We start from the raw sequence: 27,446 nt of genomic DNA, 5'->3' as shown, positions 1-27,446 counted from the left end.
AAACTATCCTGTGCATAGTAGGATGCTTAGCAGCATTCTGGGCCTCTACCAACCAGATGCCAACTTCCTCTCCATAGTGGCAACCAAAAATATCTCCAGACATTGCCAGATGACCCCAGAAGGGTAAAAATCGGCCCCAGTTGAGAACTACTACATTAGAGAATGAATCTTGAGGGAGGGTTTAAGGCAGCACAATCCTCAGAATGAAGTGCAATCAGAATTGGGGGAAGTGAGTTGAGAGGCAGAGAGAAACATAGTTTGAAAAAGAATATTAAACACTACAATGTAATTTCATATTTGAAATGAAATACTTGTGGTTTACAATATACAGTATTAACAGTAAAGCACCTGGGGATTTGCAGGACTTCCTTGGGGATATGCAAAAGATTCAAAACTCCTAAGTTAAATCCATCTCCTCTGGGTCCTGTGGCTCTTATAGGCATGCTTGCATTTTTGAAATTTCTATTGACTTATCAATATTTGGATAATATGTTTCAAATTTCAAAATTATTTTGCAAAGAAATGGTCTCAAAATTGCAAAGAATATACCCTGAAATGTGTGACATCTATTAGGAATACAGAAAAGATTTCTGAAAACTTGTGGGAATTTTTGATTTAAAAGAAGTTTTAGGGGTGTCTGGGTGGCTCAGTCGGTTAAGTGTCCAGCTCTTGATCTCAGCTCAAGTCATGATCTCATGGTTTGTGAACTCGAGCCCCATGTCGGGCTCTGCATTGACAGCATAGAGCCTGCTTGGGATTCTCTTTCTCTCTCTCTCCCCCTTCCTCTGCTCTCCTCTCTCTCTCAAAATAAATAAATGAACTAAAAAAAAAGGTAATAAAAATCCAGATTTATATATGGTTTTAACATTGTTCAACACCTGCACCTTCACTCAGTTCATATGTGAAGAGGCATCCCATGGGAAGGGTGACAGTAGGACCATCATTCACTTGTGTTGAAATGTATTACTGTTTAGCTGGGCTGCATGTAGATGGCTTATGGGTGTCATTACTTTTTCTTAACCAAACAAGGCCTCTAAATGGAAAGAGACTTTAACAGATACTCCTAGTGTGGCAGGCACAAGGGAACAACAATAAAATGCTAGACTTGACATTTCTCCTACTCCTAGTACCATTTCTTAATCAGCCATGTGGCAGAGTTAAGAAAAAAAAAAGAAAAATATGGACCAAAATTTGAAGGAAAATGGCCATTAAGAACTGTTTAAAATATAAATTCATATAAACTTGTATTAATGACAAACCTTTCAAGTGTATATCATCCTGAAGAAGAGTTAATTATATGCATGTATATATGTGTGTATATATATATATATATATATAATTAAGATATACTTAGCCATATTTATATATAGTAGAATTAACACACGTGTGTGTGCATGTGTGCACATTTTGAAAAATCGTAAAGAGTAGCACATAAATTTGCTTGATATATGCTTATGGAATGAAAGGTTAGTACAGGGAATTCTTCAAAGCAACACTGAAATAGTCTAGTTTCATAAATGATGGTCCTACTGTCACTCTTCCTTTGGGATGCCACTTATGAAATGAGTGAAGGTGCAGGTGTTGAACAATGTTATAACCATATATAAATCTGAATTTCTTTTTACTCTTTTTAAAGTTTATTTATTTATTTTGAGAGAGACAGAGAGAGAGAGAGAGAGATGGGAGGGGCAGAGAGGGAGAAAGAGAATCCCAAGCAGGCTCTATGCTGTCAATGCAGAGCCCGACATGGGGCTCGAGTTCACAAACCAGGAGATCATGACTTGAGCCGACATCAAGAGCTGGATGCTTAACCGATTGAGCCACCCAGACACCCCTAAAATTTCTCCAAATAAAATCACCATGGATGATCTGAAAAGCAATTTAGTTTACTCATCCTGCTTTTCAGAGGGAAGTGGTTTGAACAAACTGAACTTCAGCGTTACCAGATCCAGAAAGTCTAGAGCCTGCTGCACAGAAAGTGTTAGGAGAGACTTAGTCTTGTCAAAGCAGATGGATGGCTTGTTATCCTGACTCCCCTCTAGATATGGCTTATCATACAAGCCAGACAACTGTATGATTTCAGTCAGAGTTAGAGTCCATATCAATATCCAACTAACTCCATTTTTGTAGTCCTAAAGATGTTTAGGCTAAAATAAATACTGCTCTACTTTGAAAATCTGGCAATTTCTAATCCCAAACCCCAAATCCTAAATGTTAGACAGAAAAACATTTTATTCACAGGAGCTGTTTCTTCTGTATTCATCTGTAGAACATGTCCACTTGTTATAATACTGCCTTAACAAACAAAAAACAAGCATGTCTCTAATTGGGAAGGCCCATGAAACCAAATAAAGTAAATCAATCAAATCATTAGAGAGAGAGAGAAGGAAACCTTTTTTTACTTATTCATAAATATAAGTATTCTTGAAGTTAACACTAAATGTTCACACCTTTTCAGATGCCTACGACAAACCAAATACACAGCTAAGCAGAATATACAAAAACACAATCTGTAGCCTAAAATAGAGCTGTGTATACAGTATCACTGAACTGACACAGGAATGGACAATTTTGCAATGAGCCGGATGATAAAAAGACTTTTTCATACACAAAATTTTTGTCATTGAGTAGTTTGAAAGAAGAGTGGCAATAATCCAGTTTGACAAAGATGTATACGGGAAGATGTGATGAAAGAAGGGAACAAGAAGAAGAGACAGAAAATGCTGTAACCTTGATAAAACCACAACATTTCAGCATAGAAGACACACAGTGTTTATGCAGAAAGGAGAAGAAGGGGACAGACTTTAAAGCCTCCTGTGAGCTATAAACTCCAAAGCTGTAGAATTCATCCTTTAGCCTACATGATGACTGGACATTGAAAGATGTTAAGCAAAGAAGATGGATGGGATCTACTTAAATATTACATTCTCTTGGAAGCTGGCTTAGAAGTCTGGCTCCTAAATTATTGTTGGTTCCCCTGGTAGTACTCCCACAGTAAATGATTTACTATAATTACAGATGAATTTGAGCATACTTTGAGACATTCATCTTTGTTAATTTGTATTATATATATATACTGCACACAGAACAAACAACAAAAGAGAAGGAGAAGGGGTTGAGTATGGGTCAGAATTGCATGGAAGCATCAGAGGGGCAATAACCCGCCCTGCAGCCTGTATAGACTGATGCAGAGTTCTTAACCCTAGTGACGAAGAAGAGTAAGTTAGACACAGAACCAGCAGAATGAAGGCTCAAAAACATTAATTAGTTTTGTATTAATTATAAAGAATTATAAATCATATCTTTTTAATGCACACTTCTTGCTTCCTCTAGGTTGTAAATTCCAGTGAAAGTAAAGGTTGTGTCTATATTGATCAGCACTGTATTACTAAGATTGATTTTAGCACATAATGGATTTCCCCCCAGAAAAGCTATTTTAGTGAATAAATATAAGAATATATGCTTCCTTTCAGAAATAATTCTGGAAGCAATATGGAGAATGGACTAGAAAAAGATAATTCAAGCTTTGCCTCTTGAGTTATGTTTTTTTTTTTTTTTTTGAGTTATGTTCTAGAAAGGGAGATGAGGTTCTCAACTAAGTGACAGTGGGAGTAAAGAGGAGGGATACACTCAAGAAATATTTATTTATATATTTATAAAGTTTATTTATTTTGAGAGAGAGAGAGAGAGCTTGAGTTGGGGAGAGGCAGAGAGAGAGAGAGAGAGAGAGAGAGAGAGAGAGAGAGAGAGATCCAAGCACGCTGTGCTCTGTCAGCCCAGAGCCCGATGTGGGGCTCAAACTCACAGTGAGATCATGACCTGAGCCAAAAATCACAAGTCAGACACTGAACCAACTGAGCCACCCAGGCATCCCTCTATTAGCATCTTTTCCAAAGCCTCTAAATATTCTCATTTCTATGTCATATTAATAAATATCCTCCTGGCCCTTGTATTTCTCCATGATGTAAGTTCTTTCTCATACTTTTCTTTCAAATGCAAGATTCTTATATAATAATCCATCCTTAACTCTATTCCTTTACTCTCATTCTTAACTTCTGCTCCACTTGTCCAGTGAGACACATTGGTAATATGGACTCTTCTTAACTCTTGGCCCCCCAGTAAAGAAAAAAGGAGATGAAATTTCACCTACATTGAAGGTGGCATTATACACTTGATTTGTTTATACTATCTGACCTTCTTAATGAGGTGCTCTAATCACTTTGCTTTCACATTGTCACCCAGTATAAGGCAGTTTTTCATCAAGTTTACTCTCTCCTCTTACCCCTCCAATCATTCCTTCTTGCTTACCTTCAAGTTCCAGTTTTATTTTGAATTGCTCTTTCCTATGACTTTTCATTTTAATATTAATCAACCTGCCATCCCTTGAACAATTAATACCAATGTAGGCTTTAGACCTTTGTTCTTGTTATTTTCTTCCCAATGCTTAATTTGTATTTTTCTGTTAAAGACCAGTTTAAGTATTAGCTTCTCCAAGAAGTCAGCCTTAACACCCTCAGGCTAAGTTGGATGATTGATCTCAAGGGTGTCCATAAAACTGTGTGTATATTTTCATTTCCATATTCAATTTTCAAATTTTTAGTAGCTTTGCAATTATTTGTTATTTTGATCAGGTCATTAGCTGCTTCTTTTTGTTTTTTTAAGTTTGTTTATTTTGAGAGTGAGAGAAAGCACAAGTCAAGGAGAGACAGAGAAAAAAGGAGAGAGAGAATCCTCAGATGTGGGGCTCAAACTCCCTAACCATGAAATTATGACCTGAGCTAAAATCCAGAGTCGGATACTTAACTGACTGAGCCATGCAGGCACCTGAACATTAGCTTCTTAAAGACTGTCTGTATTCTATGAATCTCTGCATCCTTATCACAGAAAACAGAGAACCTGGGACATAGCAAGTGCTCACTAAAATCTTGTGGAATGTGAAAAATTAATTTTGCAAAGTTTCGTAATTATGGAAGGCTACTGGAAGTTTGTGCATGGAGGAGCTATTTGATTTAACAAATATTATGTGACATTAAATCTGGAAATGCATGAAACAAAGATTTGAGTGAAAAAGAGTCAGAAAAGCAGCATCAGAGACAGGAGAACCTGGGAGGAGAGGTGCTGCTATCACACACAGGGCAAGAGACATGAGATTTCCAAGAATTAAGTAATAGTTAGCAACATTCCTATAAGAAGGCCAGAAAAGACATGCGGAAAACAGACTGTGAAAGACTAAATAATAGTCCCCAAAGAGGTCCACACACTAATCCCCACACTCTGTGACTGTGTTATCATACACAGCCAAAGGGACTCTGCAAGTATAAATTAAGGGTTCTGAGATGGGGAGACTTTCCTAGATTACCCCGGTGTCAATGACATCATACAGATCCTTGTAAGAGGAAGCCAAGAGGATCAGAGTGAGAGACAATATGTGATGTTAGAAGCAGAGGTCACAGGATTCAAGGTCACAGGCCTAAGAATGCAGGCAGTCTCTAGAAGATGAAAAGGCAAGGAAAGGATTCATCCCTAGAGTCTCCAGAAGGACACAGGCCTGGCAACTGAGTTTTAGACTTCTGAATTCCAGAACTGTAAGAGGATACATTTATGTTGCTGTAAGCCACTGTTTGTGACATTTTGTTATAACAGCAATAAGATACAATACACAGTCACTGAGTCAGTAAAAAGGTTAAATTCTAAGGGAAGAGAGCAGGTATAAACTTCATGGGGGAAAAAAAAGCCTCTTAGAATGAAATAAAAAACAAGATAAGGGCACCCTGGTGGCTCAGTCAGTTAAGTATCTGACCCTTGATTTCAGCTCAGGTCATGATTTCACAGTTTGTAGGATTCAGCCCTGCGTTGGGCTCTGTGTTGACAGCATGGAGCCTGCTTGGGATTCTCTCACTCTCTCTCTGTCTGTCCCTCGCTCTCTCTCTCTCTCTTTCTCAAAATAAATAAATAAACTTAAAAAATAGGATAAACATTTGGGAAAACAAATCATAGAGCCTTTTTTTCCACAGGAGAGATTTAGATCTGTTCAAAGGAAGAAAAGAAAAGTGGAGACGGAATTATCAAAGATTTTGAAGAGAAACTGTGTGAAGGGATGAATTCCTAATGGCAACAGAAAAGGGCACAACTACCACATGTTTGCTTTGTGGCCATCATTGTCAGTCATGGACCTTCCCACTTTACAGAAGCATCGCAATAAATCCTTAAGGTAAACCATTAACTCTCATTATGAGAGAATTGTGGCTGAGGAAGGTTAACTAATTTGCCCAGGCTGTACACATTATAAATTGTGGAGCAGGACCTGAATCCAAGTCTGTCTGATAAAGTCCAGGCTCTTTATGCCCCTGGAAAGACAGGAAAGGTTAGCATGCCTCTCAAGCTCCGATTCCTTGTCCTTTGAGTCAGGAGGGGAGGAAACAAAAATGGAGGAGCAATTAGATGTGCTCTGGATACAAAAGAAGGGAGATGGAAGTGTACTTAATATTAAGGGAAAAAAAGTATATGAGCCAACTTTTAAAGGATGAGATCTAGATAAAAATATTTTCACATTGAATCACAGTATTCAACTCTGGTTATTTTTGTACAGTTCTAACAACTTCTAAATGGTCAAGAGTTTCAGTTCAACCAAATTTTCAAGTTTTTCCCTTAAAAGAGAAAAAAAATAGTAAGAAACAAAGTTAACATACCAGAGTGTTCAGGTTGAGTCTAAATCAAAATAAATTGCATGTCTAGTGACTTTCAAAAGTACAAGCTATTTCCCCACATCTGTAAGCAATAGATTTTACTTAGTGTGAGAAAATCCAACCAACTTAGCAGAACACAGTGTAAATTGACTTATCTGAATGGTATTTTGTGCTTCTAATTTGGGAAGGTGCTTGGTTTAACAATTTGTCTGCATCCAAAAAAGGAAAAGACTACAATAAGAATCGGGTAAGTACAGAATTAGTGTACAGATATTTTCACTAAGAATTTCTTTTTAAATGTTTAAAATCTATACTTTCTTAAACATCCAATATAGTTCCAACTTTCAAACAATTAAATTAGATTAATTTAACAAACATGAGATGGTTGGAGTTGGACTAAAATTTGAAGACAATTCAAAATGCAGATCAGGGATGCCTGGGTGGCTCAGTTGGTTAAGCGTCTGACTCTTGGTTTCAAGGGTCAGGTCATGATCTCATTGTTCATGAGATCTAGCCCAGGGTCTGGCTCTGTGCTGACAGCACGGGGCCTGCTTGGGATGCTCTCTCCCTCTTTCTCTGCCCCCCCCCCCCCCCCCGCTCCTCACTCAGTCTCTCTCTTAAAATAAATAAATAAACTTTACAAAAAAAAAAAAGTAAAATGCAGATCAATGACAAAGACAATGTAAGTTGGAAAAACTTTTTAAATGAACGGCCACTTTGGGCAGTTGAATAGAAATAATAATAAAACAGATTAAGGATTTCAAGGAAACTGTTGTATAACAGAATCAAAATTTATACTGAATTAGAACAGAATTGTCTTTTTGAAGAAATGAAATTATGATACAGACAACAAATATAAAAAGATGAACCAGAGTTTATAGGAAAAAGAAAAAGCTTAACACTATAACATAAATGGAGGATGGAGAACAGAAGAGCAAATTGAGAATGGCAGGTGCTCCTGAGAGTAAGCGAACCAAAATTAATAACCAAAGATATAATGAAGAAAACATTGTTGAATTTTTAAAAAAATTATCTGAGCATGTAGATATAGATGTTTTATATATTCTGAGGGGGAAGGACAATGAAAAAGAACCTCTAGATACATCCTGGAAAAATACCCTATCTAATAAGATTAAACATATACCTTCATGCATCTATGCAGAAACTGAATGTGAAAAAAATGTGAAGATCTCTTAAAGAATAAAACTCAAGGGGCACCTGGGTGGCTCAGTCAGTTAAGTGCCTGACTTTGGCTCAGGTCATGATCTCACAGTTTGTGGGTTTGAGCCCCACGTCGGGCTCTGGGCTGACAGCTCAGAGCCTGGAGCCTGTTTCAAATTCTGTGTCTCCTCTCTGCCCCTCCCCTGTTCACGCTCTGTCTCTGTCTCTCTCAAAAATAAATCAACATTAAAAAAATTTAAATAACAAAACTCAAGATCTCCACAAGCAGCTTTTCAAAATTCAGGTAACAACAGAAAAAGCTTTAGCACAAACATAAGGTTTTGAATGCATGTGATATGGATGACCCAGACAGATTGGAGTTTACCTAAGATAGCAACAAAATTTCAGATACTTAAGGACTCAGAAAATATATTTCCTCTGTAACCTTCTTGAATAAAATAAACAAAAGGTATACCCCCAACCACACAAGAACTGCATTACTGTCTAGTACATCCTTATCCAGACTCTCCTGAAATAACTGTGCTTGTGGATATGTTTTCTCACTCATTATCCATTTGAAAGCAAGGAGTGCTATATTCATACCACAACTTTGCTCACAGATTATATGACCACAACTGACTCTAGATGACTATCCACAGACATGTCGTAGGATGCCTGCTCAGATCTATTATCGGAAAGCATTTAATAACCAGTCTCAACTAGAGCTCTGTGTGTGTGAAGTGCTCTCATTTCCCTTGCTTATAATCTGACACTCTTCTTGTCTTACTCTAGCCTTTCCTTGTCTTACTCTAGGCTTTCTGCCGGAATTAGCAGGAGGCTGAGTCTGTGGTGGTGGTGATGATAGGGGTCAGGACTCTTCTCCATCAAGACCTCTGTGCTCCTACAGCACCTATATCCCTCCATCAAAGGACTTATAATAGTACAACAACTGCTTGTTGAATCTTTCCTACTGCTCCTGCTACACTCACCCAATCTTTATAAACCACCACCCAGAAGAGTCCTTGAAATACAGAACGTATTCTTAAAAGTTTAATAACTGTATGAAAAGTAGCTGTTAGTCAGATGTTATTTCATTTTTATTTTTAGTTGACAGAGACTTCAATAGCTCATGTGCGATATTACCGAATTTGTGCTTCTACTGCTCCTAATATATTATATACTAAACAATGTCCTGATTTGTGGGTCCAACTGTAGCTAATGTGTTACTCTAAATTTCTTTACACAGAGATCTTTTTCCTTTTATTGAAAAATATTATATTCCTAATATAATTAGGCCCCAGTATGCCTCTTCCATGTAGCACTTAAGTTAAGTAGTTTAAAAGTTTTGACCATGTTAAATGTAGGTACACCATTAATCTACCATAACCAGGGAAAGCAAGAAAGTAGACAGGAATAAGAGCATGCTGGAATTGGCTCATGACAGCTCGTGAGAGCCAACAGGAATTTAAAAAGCTAGCTGCTAATCCTAGAATTAGTAAAAATAAATTATATAAACTTAAAATGAAATCAATTACATTGAAAACAAAGATAAATACTCAAAGCCACCATTTTCTAATTTTTTTTAACTATATTTCACTATTATCTATGCTCTTGAGTTTACCTACAGTCACTGGAATTGTGTGGTTGACATACTATATAATCATGTGCTGCTAAACATATCTTCTAGCTCTTCCTAGCTGCCCACCCTCATCTTGGTTCATATATCCAGCACTCATATGTTGGATTTCATGTTAATCTGAAGTTTTCCACATTTTCCGTAAATGTGGTGATTCACAAGTTTCCCAGAGAGCAAGACCAAATCGTGTCTTTACTTGGATTGCTTCCATTGAACAGAACAAACAACAAATACTGTTAGGCCTTCTGCAACACAGATATGGTTGAGGACTCCAAAGTTTGTAGTTCCTTTCCAGCAATAAGAACCAAATTATCTTACTGAGCATAAAGATCCTGATAAGTTAAGCTTCTGATTCTTTATCTTGGGCACTGTTCAAACTGATGTGGGGTTGCAAGCGAATGGTCAAGAAAGAATTCTTGAGACGTTTTTGGTGCAAAAAGGGGCTTTTATTATAGCACAGGGACAGGACCCGGGTCAGGAAGAGCCGCACTTCTATTGTATGAACCTAGCAGTTCTATGCTGTGTTCAAGGAGGGGACCTGCAGGGAGTATTACATCATCAATGTTTTCTTCACATTTCTACTCATAAAATTACTTTCACAGGATTTCTCTGGAGCTCTTTATCCAGCTCGATATTAACTATCGCTGAGATGTAAAGGCAGTCATGAGACCTTTTAAGTATGTAGGAACCAGTACGTATTTGATCTATGCAGACTAGATGTCAGCCTTCCGGGCTAAAGGTGAACATTTTTCTGCTTCTATCCCTCATCACAAACCACCACCATTTTCTAGATGTCTCATTCTGCCATGATCTGAGATTTCCTGGTTAGTTTGAGAATTACAAGAGGAAGAAACACAATAAAAAACTGAGAACAATGGGGGGCGCCTCAGTCAGTTAAGCGTGGGATTCTGGTTGAGGTCATGATCTCACAGTTTGTGAGTTCAAGCCCTGCGTCGGGCTCTGTGCTGACAGCTCGGAGCTTCGAACCTGCTTCAGCCTCCCTCTCTCTCTGCCCATCCCCCGCTTGTGCTCTGTCTCTGTATCTCTCAAAAAATAAAATAAACATTAAAAAATTAAAAAATAAAACAAACCTAAGAACAATGAGAAGAAAGGGAACAAAGGATGAAACAGAAGCATACCTATTTGATTTGAAACAAGAATGGCAAATTAGAAATTTTAAAGAAGAAAAACAGGGATTGGGGAAAGAAACATATATTTTTAAATATACACATACCTCCAGATCAAGTCAGTGGATTTTCCACAAAAGTAGAGTGCTGGGTGCATCATTCATTCCTATTTAAGCCACTACTTTCTTCCTCCAAAGCTTAAGTTTGGTATAGGAGGTTATACCTTATCTCTTATTTTTTATGGAAAAAAAAAACCCACTTCTTAGCTCATCTGCTTACTTTATCTAAAATTTTGTGTACCTAAGATATCTTTCTCCCAAAAGATTTTTTCCCTCAAGTTTCCCAGACTTATCCTCAGAGTTTGCTAATGTGTCACACAGAGACTTGTGTAACTTAGTCTGAAATCTGGGTAATTTTTCTTATCCTGTCCTTGCTCCTCACAGAATGAGTAAGAAATAGAATGTCACTATTCCTTGTAAGCTAATTAAAAGACACTAATGAAGGGGCGCCTGGGTGGCGCAGTCGGTTAAGTGTCCGACTTCAGCCAGGTCACAATCTCGCGGTCCGTGAGTTCGAGCCCCGCATCAGGCTCTGAGCTGATGGCTCAGAGCCTGGAGCCTGTTTCCGATTCTGTGTCTCCCTCTCTCTCTGCCCCTCCCCCGTTCATGCTCTGTTTCTCTCTGTCCCAAAAATAAATAAATGTTGAAAAAAAAAATTAAAAAAAAAAAAAAAAAGACACTAATGAAGACCAATTGGGTTAAATGAAAAGAAGGAAATGTCACCGATGCATTCATAAGTTGCACATACCTTTAATATATAATTTTAAACCAAAAGATCGGTCCTGGATTTCCTATAGTTGGTGGGCTATGGGCATCTTTGCATATGCTAATCTTGGAGAAGTTTTCTGTAAGCACAAATGAAATCCTCCCTACTTGTCATCTCTCTACAGGAATATTTATGTGCACTCAAGTCAGTGCTATTGGATTTTTTCCATGTGAGCATTATTGGATTACCCCTCTCTCCGCCTTCTGCTTGCAACAGCCTGTGCACTGGATACGTGCTTTGCTGCATATAACTCCATAGGCAGCATAGTTTAGGTCTTGATAAGTGGAGATCCCGCCAAGACAGCATGTCTTCCCTCAATTAAATTTTAATTTACTGAGAACCAACTACACATTCAGCAGTAGTGCTAGGCATGCCAGGATAATAATAGTAAGATACCAGCTTTGCTTTCATGGTGATTCAAATTATTTCAGGGAAGAGACAATTATAGTGCAAAACAGAATCCTTTATGTGAAGTTGAAATACTCAGCAAAGAAAGTCTCAATGGATCTTAAAGTCAACACAAAACTACGTATATAAATAAAGTTCTCCATCACAATAGATGGCCAGTGGGCCAGTGAGAGAAGCTATTAACAACAAAGGAGATTTAGACATCTTGATTTGGTCACATGAAGCTATGGGCTCTCTGCTCTGTGTGTCAAACGGATGTATAAAAGCAAAGAATTTGAAGGAATTCTTCCCAAGTACCTCTGGCTGCCAAATGCCAACTGTGTGGAACGTGCAAAACCGAAAGAGGTACAACAAATAGAAAGGAACACGAGAAATGAGAAGCAGGACAAAATTTCCATGCTCACTGCTCTCTCCTGGCAAGGGGTGAGATTAGGTAAATATATCTGGAAAACAAGGTGTACAAAGAGGTGTTTCCTGTCATCAAATGGTATTCTATTTTCATTACAATGTTAACAGAAACTAAAACACTTAAATACTACTTCTTCAGATCTTGGCAGTCCCACCCTAATGCAAAAACAAAGGCCAGTGGGCTAGAAATCTAATCCTTCCCTTTTCCTCTTCAGAGACTATGGTGTTCTCTTTAAAGGAAAATTTACTCTCATCACTCTTTAAAATGTTTACATTTATTTAATGAAATAACTTCTTAAAGGCTCAAAGCAAACCAGAATCTTTTTTTTTTCCAGTTAACAAGTGGCTTTATTAGAGTAACATAATTTTCTTGAATTAGATACATTATTAGCATTATTTGTTAATCCATCATAAATACGTCTGACCAACCTCATACTTGTGCTATATCATCATACTTGTCAGATAAACATGCAGGTAACACTATTAATTTAGTGTCTTTAGAAACAGTGTAGCATTAGAGCATGTACTCCATAGGTGTCAGGGGCTACAGGGTCTATGGTTTTCCATGGAACTTTGCACCTAAGCCTTAAGCAAAGTTGCATGAAATAGCTAAACTATATTTCTGCCATCCTTGTAGCACACTCTTTTCAAAGCTCTCTCTATCATATCACTTGCCCAGATTATCTACCACTCTTCCCCCCTAAACCCTCCTGTCCCAGGGAAGCCAATGTCAGCAAGGTATGAGACACAGAAACTCCGAGAAAGAAGAAATGTTTGTGGCAAGTAGGATTCAAGAAAAGCTTTGCAAAGGAATTAATACTTGAATTGGTCTTTGAAGAATAGGTCAGATTTAAACGGAGAAATGTTGTGTACAATTTTAGAAGGGGGTAGAGGTGGCTGAGACAGGGAAGGATAGGCTTGGTGGGAATGGGGTGGAGAAGGGCATTCTGGACAAAAGTCACAGCATGTGTAGGGGCTTGGAGGTGGGAGTACATGAGGGAACACTGACTCACTCAATTGGACTTGAGCATGGGGGTGTGTGTGAAAACTATTAGTAAAATATAAATATTGTCAGTGTAGGCTGTCACCTTTAATGATAGTTAACACTTGGTGACTTTTCTTAGTTGGTTAGAACAAACTTTAATTTACAAATAGATGAAAATGTGGTGCAAGAAATTTGGTGTATCAATTCATTTCCATTGACGGTGTTTGCTGATTTGAATCTGACCCTATATGCACAACTGCAAACACTAGGGTGCGGCTCCTCTGCTCTTTTCTATAATGGAGTCATGTTCTTTGATTGGCAGGAACACAGTGGTCCTGGAGCAAACCAGAATCTGGAGCCATAAATAGAGTTATATGCTCTGATGGCATTTGATCAAAGTTTTATAAGCTCACATTTTATTAGGCACAGGTAACCCTAACATAAAGATACACAAAAGTAGGGGCACCTGGGTGGCTCAGTCAGTTAAGCCTCCAACTTTCGATTTCTGCTCAGGTCATAATCTCATGGTTCATGAGATTGAGCCCTGCGTTGGGTTCTGCACTGAGAGCACAGAGCCTGCTTCGAATTCTCTTTCTCCCTCTTTCTCTGTCCCTCCCCTCCCTGCTCACACTCTCTCTCTTGAGACAAATAAACTTAAAAAAAATTTTTTTTAAGATACACAAAAGTAAAATAAAGGATTTGTGGGCCATAGGTTTTATGGCCTTGCTATATTTATCCAAATTTCAGAAATCAATTCTCCCTAAAATAAAAAATGGGATTTTTTAAGATCTTAGAAATTCTTCACTTTTCTTCAGATCAGCTTTAACAGATTACACTTATATTAGTTTTTTTAATCACACTAATTACAATGTGTTTTGACTGAGCAAGAGAAAACATACAAGGAATTTACCAATTTTTTTACTGTAGTATAAGTCACCAGAAGGAGGAAAAAAAAAAGAAACTCAGCTAATCATTAAGTTTACATGGAAATAGCAATCATACCAGATAAAATGAGCATACTCTAATAGCCAAATACACTGCCTTGATTAGTCACCTCAACAACCTTTGTGAAAGTATTGTTAGTACATTTTACACACAGGAACACTGTTAAATTGCTCAAATTCACATTCAGTAAATGACAAGTCTGTCTGATTTGCTGTTCCCTAATCAATCTACTTAAAATAAAAATGTATTTGTTGCTTTCCTCTTCCCTTTGTTTGTATTCTCATGGAATAAACCAGTTATTCTGATCTAAAGTTTTAGTATAAATTGTGCTTATTTTTTCAGAGCAAGAAAAATAAATCAAAATTATTATAATACCAATGGTTAGTAACCCATATTCTTGGATTAGAAATTTTTTTTTAGCAGTCAAGCTGACAATACTGGCAATTTACCACTGTTTTTCAGGTTTAAATATATCAACCTTGCCCTAATGAACTAAATAAAAAGACCTTTCCAATAATTAATTCTGCAAATTTCTTTTTTTGTGTGTGCAAATTTCACTCTTTCATTTCCAATATAATGTCAGAAAAGTTTGATTTAATCAACTTTTAAGGAATCAGAAAAATTCAGGAAATGTGTAATATGTCTATGTTATTGGAAATATTTTTGCTAAAAATGAAGAGGAAAAGCTTAATGTTATACCTTATCTATCCTTAAACACACCAAGAGAAACCATAAGGTACTCCAAGAATGGGCAGGACTTCTGTTGTTGTTTTGATGTTTAATTAATAAAAATCCAACTGTTAGTGAGCATTTTGTCTGCATTAACATATCCAGGACACCACTTAAAAGACAATTTGAACTTTGAAACAGATAATGAAATTCACAATAAATAGAACTTCCTCTGCGTGTTCAACTTCTGACTATAACATCCCAAAAGAATAAGAGAAAAAGTGAATAATAATTAACAGCAATTTTTTGTTCTTTTTTTAAAATTTTTTTTAAATCTTTATTTATTTTTGAGAGAGAGAGTGTGAGCAAAAGAGGAGCTGAGGGGAGGGAGACACAGAATCAGAAGCAGGATCCAGGCTCTGAGCTGTCAGCACAGAGCCTGACGCGGGGCCCAAACTCATGAACCCTGAAATCATGGCTTGAGCCAAAGTAGGACACTTAACCAACTGGGCCACCCAGGCGCCTCAGCAAATTTTTGTTCTTAAAAGACAAATAGTATTCTCAATGGAATGAATTAATTTAGCAAGATTCTTTAATATGATTTTCACATGCTCTTTAGTCAGCAAAAAAAAATGCCTGAAGTAGCAAACATTCAAATTTCTATTTTGATTCAGGATAGAGGCCCTAATTTAGAAATGTTAGCTGTTAGTCATTTCCCGGTCTCAAAGATGTGGGAAATATTTTAAATTAGCTAATAAAATTTGGGGGGGAAATGTATGATTCATACAGAAATTTTCTTAAATCATAATTTTGTTACATACTTTAAAATAAAGAAAACAAATCAGTTTAATAACCCCATTTTAAAAAACATTAAATAAGGGTGTTTTTCCTAAATGATAACAGGAGAGAACACTGTGATAAATAATAAGACAATAATACAGTGTTCAAATACTATTCAGATGCTTTGGAAATGTGTGCCAGCTACCCACTTTAAAATATAGGGGTAGGGAGGAACACTTGGGTGGCTCAGTTGGTTTAGTGTCTGACTACAACTCAGGTCATGATCTCGTAGTTCGTGAGTTTGAGCCCTGTGTCAGACTCTGTGTTGACAGTTCAGAGCCTGGAGCCTGCTTCTCATTCTGTGTCTCCCTCTCTCTCTCCCCCTCCCCCAGTCACACTCTGTCTCTTTCTTTCTCTCTCTCTCTCTCTCAAAAAATAAATTTCTTTAAATAAAAAAAGCAGTGGTGGGGATGTCTTATTTTTTAGACTTTTTATTTTTAAGACTCAAGAAGTTTTATCTCTAAGATGTTATAGCTATGTCTACATACTGGAAAACAGGGGTGATTTGTCATAACATTATAGAAAGCTAAAATGAATAATTCAGATACAAAATTAGAAAATTACAAAATAGTTGTAAATCTTACAAAATGTATATAGGACTTAAAAACTACAACGTTGATGAAAAAATCAAGGAATATGTAAATAAATAGATACATTCTGTTCATAGATTACAAAATTCAACATAGTAAAGATGTCTATTCTCTTTAGTTAATGCTTAATGCAATTCTTATCAAATTCACCGCAAGATTTTTTGTGCATATAGGCAAGATTATTCTAAAATTTATGTGGAAAGGTCAAGAAACTGGAATATCTAAATAATTTTGAAAAGGTAGAATAAAGTGAGAAGTATCTGTGTACTCAATTTCAAGACATTATATAACCATAATAATTAAGAATGTGTTGTATTATTGGTGGAGAATGGATACACAGATCAATGAATCAACACAGAGAACCTAGAAATAGATCCTCAAAAATATGCCCAACTGATTTTTGACAAATGCTCAGAAACAATTTAATAGAAGAAAGATAGTCTTTCAATAGATGGTCCTGGGGTAATTAGATATCCATAGGCAAGAAAGTGAACCTGGACCTAAATCTCCTGTTTCATGTAAAATTAACTCAAAACTGATGATGAAATTAATGTAAAACTATAAAAATTCTAGGGAAAAAAACTATGCAGAAAAATCTTTTGGATCTAGGACTAGGCGAAGGCTATTATTATTATTATTATTATTATTCATTATATTGAAGTATAGTGGACATACAATGTATGTACAATGTGCGTACAATGTCAGGTGTACAACACAGTGATTCAACAATTCTATAAAAAAAGGTTTTTAGACGTGACAACAAAAGCATGATCCATATGAGGAAAAATTGATAAATTAATCATTACGAAAATTTAAAACTTTCGCTCCAAGAAAGACCCTGTTAAGAAGGTAAAAAGAGAAACTACAGAGAGAAAATATTTGAAAACCATGTATCTGACAAAGGAGTAGTATCCGAAATACATAAAGAAGTCTCAAATCTCAAAAGTGAAAAGACAAATAATCAAATTGGAAAATAGGCAAAACAATTTCTGAAGAGACACTTGACCAAAGAAGATATACAGATGGCAAATAAGTACATAAAAAGATATTCAACATCATTAGCCATCAGGGAAATGTAAATTAAGACCTCAATGAGGTATCACCATACACCTAGCAGAATGGCTAAAATAAAAAATAGTGAAACATCAAAGGCTGGCAGGATTGAAGAAAGACTGGATCATTCATACATTGATGGTGAGATATATAATAATAAAGCTACTCTGGAAAACCATTGGACAGTTGCTTAAAGATTTAGTATGCAACTACCATACAATCTAAAAATTGCCATCTGGCTTGCCACTCTAGAGAAATAAAAAGTTATGCTCACACAAAAACATGTACATGAATGTTCATAGCACTTTTATTCATAATACTGAAAAACCAGAAATAATCTGGTGTCCTTCAACAGTGAGTATTTAAAATTTTTTAAATGTTTATTTATTTTTTGAAAGAGAAAGCTAGAGTGCAAGCAGGGGAGGGTCAGAGAGAGAGAGGGAGACAGAGAATCTGAACCAGACTCCAGGCTCTGAGCTGTCAGCACAGAGCCTTACGTGGGGCTTGAACCCATGAACTGCGAGATAATGACCTGAGCTGAAGTTGGACACTTAACTCACTGAGCCACCCAGGCACCCCTCAACAGTGAGTATTTAAACAAATATGGTATATCCATGCCATGGAATATTCACCAATGGTCAGCAAGAAATAAGAACAAACTATTGATCCATGCAACACCATGAATGGATCTCCAGATAATTATCCTGAGTGAAACAGACAGTAACAAATAGCCACATGTGATACAACTCCATTTGTATAGCCTTCTTGAAAGACAAAATTATAGGAATAGAGAAAAAAATTAGTGGTTCCCCAAATTTAAGGACAGAACAAACAGGAAGAAGAGAGAGAGAAAACAAATGGATGTGGTTATAAAAGAGCAACAAGTGGCATGTGTCAACATGGTAGAGAAGTAGGGGGACCCCAAGTTCCCTTGTCAATCAAGTACAGCCATAGTGAGGCCAGAAGACTTGGAATGGATCAACCAGGAAATTAAAAAAGAAATTAAAAAATATATGGAAACAAATGAAAATGAAAACACGACAGTCCAAACCCTTTAAGGTACAGCAAAGGTAGTCCTAAGAGGAAAATACACTGCAATCCAGGCCTATTGCAAGAAATAAGAAAAATCTCAAATACAAAACCTAAACACACACGTAAAGGAACTAGAAGTAGAACAACAAAGAAAGCCCAAATCCAGCTGAAGAAGAGAAATAATAAAGATTAGAGCAGAAATAAACAATATAGAATCTGGAAAAACAGTAGAATAGATCGATGAATCTAAGAGCTGGTTTTCTGAAAAGAAAAAAAAAAATTGATAAACCCCTAGCAAGACTTCTCAAGAAAAGAGAACCCAAATAGATAAAATCACAAATGAAAGAGGAGAGATCACAAGCAACACCACAGAAATACAAACAACTATTAGAGAATACTATGAAAAATTATATGCCAACAAACTGGAAAACCTCGAAGAAATGGACAAATTCCTAGACACCCACACACTACCAAAACTCAAATGGGAAGAAATAGAAAATTTGAACAGACCCATAACCAGTGAAGAAATTGAAAGAGTTATCAAAAATCTCCCAACAAATAAGAGTCCTGGGCCAGATGGCTTCCCAGGGGAATTCTACCAGACATTTAAAGCACAGTTAATACTTATCCTTCTCAAGCTGTTCCAAAAAATAGAAATGGAAGGAAAGCTTCCAAACTTTCACACTCATCCTGTCACAGTGCATAGTAAGAAGGGTAGATGACAGAATTTTAGCTTGAATCTGTCTCACAGAAGGTTATTTTCCTAGTCTGAGAATATATAGTGGAAATAAAACATTTAGTAACTGAAAGACTTGCATACTCGTCCCATGACCCACATGGGAAGGGCCATTTGGCCATTTTGGGAGCCCATTTTGGCCTATGCAAGAGCAACAGGGCTCTTAGAAAATAGCCTCATACAGACTTCACCAAAGATAATCAGGTCATGATGACAGTTGTGGTATCTTTACTAGAGCATATCAACAAGGTCCTATCTCATGGTATGAAGATATTGACTTAGAAAAGCCTTCCTCCATCCAACTCCCGTCTTTACCAGAAAAGATAATCTGATAATTTTGAAGAATTTGCCATCCTGTGGCAAGGATAAGAGTAAATCTTTAAGGCTTTTCCTCAAGGTTATATCAGTGTCCCTGCTTTCCATCATAATATAATCTAGAAGTACTTTGGTCCCTACAATATTCCATAAAGCATTACATAAAACTGTAACATTGATGACATTTAACTAATTGATCCTGGTGAGCAAGAAATAACAAGTGTTCTAGTTACATTACTTAGTACGATGCATGGGAGGACATATTGAGTATTATTTGTCTATGAACTGTGTAAGGGGCAAGGTTATAACTGGCAGACCCAATGGTTTTGGAAAAGTTTATGATCAACAGACACGATACATGGAATCTTTGGCAAATTTCAATGAAAAATAGTAACATATACCCCAAAGTTTTGGAATAAAGTCATGCCTTCTTTCACTTACAATATTCTCTACTTGAAAGGCTTGCTGCTGAGCCTTAGTAAGAACTAAACACCTGGCTCTATGACATGCAACACAGACTGCCCATCCTGAGCAAGGTGTTCTATAATCTATCGAATCACAAAATTGGACATGCACAGCAGAATTCCATTATAAAATGGAAACAATATATTTAAGACTGAATCCTAGAAGATTCATAAATCACTAGCACCTAGCTCAGACTTCACAAGCAGCTAGCTCAGACTCCCATAATACCTATTTGTACTGCTTTTTCACCAATTCCTCAGAATATCTATACCATCTCATTGGAAGCTCCATTTTAAAAAGATGGAAAAAGAATGGGCCTACTTAGCAATGGATTTGCTAGAACTACTCAAAAGTGAATGATACAATATTACAGCCCTCAAATGGTACCTCTGAAAGATATTAATGAAGGAAGTATTTCCTATGGGAAGAACTCCAGGATCCAACATCTGGTTGTACACTTTGTGTGGAAGTAAACATAGTCTGAGGTACAGACCAATCCTGTTTCAGGGTCAGAGACTTGGAAAGCACAAGATTAAAAAATTGGTGATAAAAGTTATATAGTATATCCTTCTAAATGCATGCAGAGTATGAAGTTCCTATGTTCACTGCAAAGGAGATTGTCTATTATGATGAGAAGATGATGTATATCATGAATCATGCTATGGAAGCTTCTTTTCCTCAATGAGTTCGTGTATAAAGACCTTTGGTAGCAGGGATTGGATTATGCATGGGCTTAACATATTGTTGAGCCATATTACACTTTCTCTCCTCAAAGCTGATTTGGCTACTACTGCTGCTGAGTGCCCAATCTTCTAAGAAACAGGCTAATGCTGAGTAACTACCTCTGGGGGGAATGGTTGATCACCTAGTGGCAGTTTGATATAATGGCTCAGTTCTATTATACTACAAATAGCAATTTATCCTCCCAGGAATATACAGATATTTTAAGCCATATTTCCCTTCCTTACCAGCAGGACTTACAGAATATCTTATCCATCCATTGCTAAGTTACTCCACACAACAATCACCTCTGAATAAAGACACAGAGTGAAGGAGGTGACACAATGGACTCATGCTCATTGGATTCACTAATCTTAACCACAAGTCCCATCTCCCAGAAGAAAATGACTCACTGAACAGTAGATACCTTTTGAAGACTCAATCATGTAACAAATTGAAAAATAAAAGTCATCGAGGTTAGTGCTATCCTAGAAAATGCAATATATACCTTAGACCAATAGCCTATATATGTGTCAACTCTCCACAGCCACTGGTCTGGGAACCAAGGAGTAAACCAATATTTTCTTCTTTTCCCATGGACTTGAATCTGTGGTTTGGAGGTCCTGGTGCCCAGGAAGAACTGTGAAAATATATTCATGCATCTGTTAAACTGGATGCTTTAGTCATTTGGGGCTTTTCATGCCTCTGTAAGTTGTCTTCCAAACAGCAAAGAAAGGGATCAATGTACTGGTTGGGTTAACTGATCCCAATCACAAATAAGAAATTGTGTTAAGGAAAAAAAAAGACAATCTCTGAAACACAGGAAATTTGTTGCAATATCCCTTAATACTCACTTGACCAATGATCACAGTCAATGATCACAGCCAACACAATGAATATAGGATCACCAAACATTTAAATCTAGCATAATTGAAGGTTTGGGACACATTAGATTAAGAATTCCACCTGGCCAAGGTGTTGACAGACAGTAAGGGGAACATGGTGATGGAAGAAGTAGAAGTCTCAACTTAAGCCTCATAAACAGTTACAGAAGCAGGTCTAAAACAACTTTCTGCTCTCCAACCACTTGATTTTTCCTCCCTTTCTTTCCCTGATAATTTATGGGAAGAATGGTGACTAGCATTTCAGATTTCAGGTTGGAATATACTAGAATATATCTAAACTGGCATTACCTTGCAAAGTTAGTATAATAAATAGCACTTTGTCCCCTGCATCTACATAGCTCCTACCAGGCATTCTTTCTACATCTACTGTCCATCTCTCTCCTTTCAGGTCTTGCTGTAGTAATGGTTCCTGTGCTTAAAATCCCTGCAGTATTACCCAGGCCTCAGTGATTTCCCTAGCCTGTCCATATCCCTATAATGGTCATTAACTCTCAAGAAAGACCATAGTCCCCATCTATTTTTTTTTTATCATGATCCAGAATAATAAAGGATACATGTTTTTAGATCTGCAGTCACATGAGTTTTTAAATACTTTTTAATACTTCATTCTGAATTAGAATTACCCACCTGGTGCTGGCAGAGCTGGGCAAATATGGGTCTCTCCCATAAGGACAGGGACCTTGCTATATAGCACAGAGCAGACCTGCATTAAGTGTCCTGCACTTGACCAAGAATGTCAACTCTGTGGACACCTCACCACGTGGAAAAATTAGGTCAGAAATGTGGAGGGTCTCCCATAATATGCAGAGTATACCAAGAAATCCTATAAACCAGTGATAAAAAGAGAACATAGAATAGAAACTTTACTAAGGATTTGAAAAAGCAGTTCACAGAAGAGGAAACTTAAAATGTCAATTATAGAATTCCTAGCCCAAATGGACATTCAATATTCCATTTATTTATATGAGATCACATTTTTAATTAAAGTTAGTTTTCTATTTGGTGTCATACTGAATATTTTGTCATTGATGAAAGTGATCAGAGATAACCAAGAAGTCAGTTACAAATTTTAACTCCTCTATAATAACTTAAACTTTTGTCTTAGCTCAGGACTGCCATTCACCTAATTCAGACTATAATCCTGCCTTACTAATAGGGCTTGCCCCATGCCAAGCAATTCTCTAAGCGATTCACATGTGACAACTAATTTCACTTTCATAACAATCCTGTGAAGTACGTACATAGTATTATTATTCCCACTGACAAATGAGCAAACTGTGTGTCCGAGATCAATTGGGATTTAAACTAAGATAATAGGTCCCATGGTCCACGGTCTTAACTATATTATACTGCCTCTAATTTGCAACTTGTTCCTGGCTTGAGCAGCGGTCTATTTTAATCCTTGCTCTCCACATGATTTGAGTAGAGCATAAACACTACCTCCTTCAAGTACAAGGAAAAATTCAAAGTTGCTGATGGAAAATGTAAACTGTGGTCTGATCCAGTGTGAATACCATGAAGAAAAACAGCAGGTATTAGATTAATATATTTAATTGCAAAACTACAGAAACAATCATTTAGAGCCAACATTCCCCTCCCTCTTCGAGTTTCCCCAGGATTGGGGAAACATTTAGAAAGACTTAATGGCAACGGGAGGGGCAACTTCGGGCTAGAAATACAGCTCAGATCCAGCTACCTATTTAAGGAGGCAGAAATTTCGGCCTGCACAGGACTTCCTAGGGAGAGAAGGACTGCAGACCAAGGAAGGCACACTCACACTTCACACCAAATGCTGCTGAACATGTAAAAGAATTTTAGCAGTAAACCAGTGTGAGAACCAAGCCAGCCGACCCAATCAAAGGAGGGCCAGGGAGAGGAGGAGTACAGTGAGTGAAGCTTTAATGATTCTTGCAGGAGCAAGTGTCTGACGGACAGGCACACTCGGGGTGGTTACAGCAGAGAATTTATTTCCTAGCATGCGAGTCCCCGCTCCTGATTCCTCACTGGCTGAGAACTACAGAGGTTACAGCCTTACCCTGGCGTGGCCGCTGCCCGTGTAAGGCAAAAAGTAGTCTGACTGGAACAAATGTACGTTCCTTCACCTGACGGCGGAGGCTTCAGTTCTTTGGCGCATGCTCATTGCGAAGCTTGGGAAACTAAGCCCTTGAAACGAGAGGGGAAGAACCAGGAAGTGACGCGTCTAAGGGTTTGGGACGCCATTGTGGGTGGGGGAGGGGTTTTATACATTTTCTGATAAATTGTAAACAAATAGCCAATCAGACACACAGCTTTTATTTGGTACTTCTGAAAATGAATCATCTCTCTTCTCACACTACGGCCACAGGAATGAAGTGTTTCTCTTCTGGACGAAAGGTGATTGTACCTTAAGTACAAAAAGTCAAAGGTCCTAAATGTTAGTACTTCACTTAAAAATCACTTTTTCTCTGTCTTTAAAATATTTACAAGGTCTACAAAATTGGCAAAAGAGGGAGAAATTATCGAAAGACGAAAGAAATACAAAATGTAGACTATAACTACTTTTTAAAGCTATGTGGGACAATTTTCTTGTAAAAATAGAAAAATCTTGCAGTAAAATATAAATTCCATAAGGGCCTTATATATCTTATTTATCATTTCCATCCTTCTGTCTTCGCTGTCTAGAACACTGCCTTGCATAAGGAGATGCTCAATAAATATTTGTTGCATAATTTAATTACCTAATTAATTAACAAACAAATGAGCTAGTGTTGGCAGACCAAGTTCCACAAAATATTTCTATTTCTTTTTTAAACATAAACCCTATCCATTTTGGGTTTAAATTATCAGGATAATGTGAATGAAGATAGTAATTTGATCCTAATGATCAGTCTGTTCTCAGCTGATTAAAACGTTTTCGGAGATGCCAGACTTCTGGTTTTTTGTTCTTTTTTAATTTTTTTTAACGTTTATTTATTTTTGAGACAGAGAGAGACAGAGCATAAATGGGGGAGGGTCAGAGAGAGAGAGGGAGACACAGAATCTGAAACAGGCTCCAGGCTCTGAGCTGTCAGCACAGAGCCCGAGGCGGGGCTTGAACTCACGAACCCACGAGATCATGACCTGAGCGAAGTCAGACCCTTAACCAACCGACTGAGCCACCCAGGTGCCCCTTTTGTTCTTTGTTTTTGACAAGAGTTTCATTTTTTTTTTTTTTGCTTCCATGCATGTACCTTCTTTTTGCCTCATCATTTTTGGGCTTATTTTAGTTTAAACCTAAGAATTTCACCGATAGAACTCTCTTTCCCTTTCTCTCTTTCTCTCTCTCTCTTTCATCACCTACTACTTAATGAGAACTGGGCTCTCAGTCATTTCAGAGAAAAAATAATAATCAGTCCAATCATAAATGCATGTCTTTATTTGTTGAAATCTCTGGTTTCTCCTGCCAGGGCAAAAACTCTACTCTACCAAATGCCTCTTTCAGCTTACCCTGTTCAGAGAGAGAGAGAGAGGGAGAGGGAGAGAGAGAGAGAGAGAAAGCTTTTAAAAGCCTTTGAGCACCGAAGAAGGCATCCATCTAAATGAGAAACAGAGGGCATTCAGAGCACTCATTGAAAACACTTGAGAGTTAGCACATAAATACATCTAAAACTGTCTTCTCTAAACCCTACAGCCACAGATTCAAAGTGTATACCAATATATCAAAGCTGTATGCTAGTGCTTGTTTGTAGTTTTATAATAAACAGTGAGTTGACTGTTCTCCCTATCAGTGGTGTCTTGGCAAGCCAAAAGTAAGCACATCAGTTAAGGGCTCATTCATTTTTGTTAATGCTGCTTCTTTTAAATTTTTTTTAATGTTATTTTTTTAAGAGAGAGAAAGAGACAGTGTGAGCAGAGGAGGGGCAGAGAGAGAGCCCCTGACACGGGGCTGGAACTTGTAGACTGTGAGACCATGACCTGAGCCAAAGTCGGAAGCTTAACTGACTGCCCCATTAATGCTGTTTCTGATGATAGTAATGAGTTTCTGTGGTCATTCTAACTGGGATAGTACCTGGGAAAGAGCAGCACTCAAAGAATAGGGGCTCTCTCTTACTCCTTTCCTTTTCCCACTTAAATATAACTAAAATCTCCTGCTTAAATATTTTGAATAAATTATATATGGTTGAAGTTGAAAATCAATGTTCTGGATCCTTTTGATTTTCTCTTTGGCTTCCAGGGGCAGATTTTACTACTATAGCTAAATTAACTAGGCTGGTTAAATGTTACCTGGATATTAAGACAATTATACTAATTAATTATACTGTTCGAATGGGAAAGGGCAAAGGATATTAATTTGTCATCATTCCTTTCCAGCTAATATGCATTAAACTTAAATTTACACTAACACTCCAACATCCACTAGCACAGCACTGTCTTCAGCCAAATTTGTCTATTTATTTTCCTTCAAATTCTCCATACCTTTTATTAGATCTCTGTCGTGAATGATTTGAAACCTGACAGCTATCTATCCTCCACAAAAAAATGCATGGAGACCTGAGGCATAGTTTCCAGTCTCCAATATATAATTAACAACCGTCCTCTATGTCTTCTACAGACTGTATATTTCACTATTTTAAAAAAGATTTTTAGGCACTCTGTTATCTGTATGATTATTGTGAGAGTGTTCTTTTGATTCTTTCACTAATTAACCAGTATTTATAAGCCTCTTGAAAGATTGAATAAGTTTTAACTACTGGTCTGCTTTCCTTAACATGGGCATTAGGCCAAAGGTTAGGTAGGACTGTAAAGAGGATATGTGGAGAGTGTAGAAATTGGGTAGAAGAAGCTACTTGAATGATTCCAACATTCCTTAATAAGATACTATAAGACATTTTTGTAAAACTGAGCTCATGTCTCCATTTTTTGACCTTGATGTCTGTTCACAAGATGTCTAAATCATCATACTCCAAGCCCTATTTCCCTGAAGTAAAACACTACTATGTAACATCTGGAGGAAGACTTGGAAAAACATGATACAAAACGAAAATTCCACCAGGGAATATGCTGAAGAACTTTGAAGTTGCTGTGCACTTCAAAGTCTCCTCCTGTTTCTTACAGTTTGTAATCTTAGAGACTGTCTGCTTATAAGCATACCATGCACAAAGGCTTTAAGTGAATTTTCTTCTCAAGGATATCGTTTCAATTAAATGTCAATTAAACGGAAATCCTGCCAGTTTATTGTTTTCTTCCAACCTTTTCAAGAGAGTGATTGTGGTAAAATCATAGATTAGAACAGATGTTCCTTAAGCAGAATCCTAGGCTAGCACTTATTTTTAACCTTTATACTTAGAAAATAGTTTCAGATACAATTTGCCATATAGAAGCAAAGTCTAGATACAAATTCTTGATGAGTTATTGCCATAAGTGGCCCCCCACACAGGTAAATTACTTAAAATTCTTGAAGTTTATTTCCAGAATAATAAAGCTAATGAGTCTGGAGAAATAGGTTACAGGTCTTGCTTTTTCCATTCTTACAATTACCCTCAACTGCAGAATTAAAAACAAAACAAAACAAAACAAGAGAATATGTAATATTGTTATGTGATGAAAAGAATCTATGATGAAATAGAAAAAGAAAACAAAATTCTTTTCAGGAGAAACCTTGTATTTCTTTAGAAGGAAGATTTCTAAGCCGAAATAATAAGCCAGTTGTGATGGAAAGGATTGTCTGCCTAAACAAAAGGCAGTGGGGAAGTTACTCCATATAGGAAATGGTAAAGGATCTGAGGTTCTGAAGAAAAAACTTGTGAGGACAGACACAGACTTGCCAAAATGAAGATAATGAAAAACACCAGTGGTGGTGTGATGGGAGTAACAGTTTGGAGAAAATACAAATACTTAATGAAGGAGAGTTTCTGGTATGGGGTAAGTGTCACCTGTGACCTACACGGACTGAGCATTTTATTTTTTTTTTATTTTTATTTT

The 27,446-nt window shown here is 37.1% G+C and overlaps 1 long non-coding RNA gene across 2 annotated transcripts in view; it reads right to left on the bottom strand.

The window, feature by feature from the left end:
• The window catches only part of LOC111559720, a 431,348-nt gene that overhangs the window by 4,232 nt on the left and 399,670 nt on the right, over positions 1 to 27,446 (bottom strand). The gene's annotated exons all lie outside the window — the stretch shown is intronic.

This window comes from Felis catus, chromosome A1 (assembly GCF_018350175.1).
Source record: "Felis catus isolate Fca126 chromosome A1, F.catus_Fca126_mat1.0, whole genome shotgun sequence".
Classification (NCBI taxonomy): domain Eukaryota; kingdom Metazoa; phylum Chordata; class Mammalia; order Carnivora; family Felidae; genus Felis; species Felis catus.
This window is presented reverse-complemented; position numbering and strand designations above follow the sequence as displayed.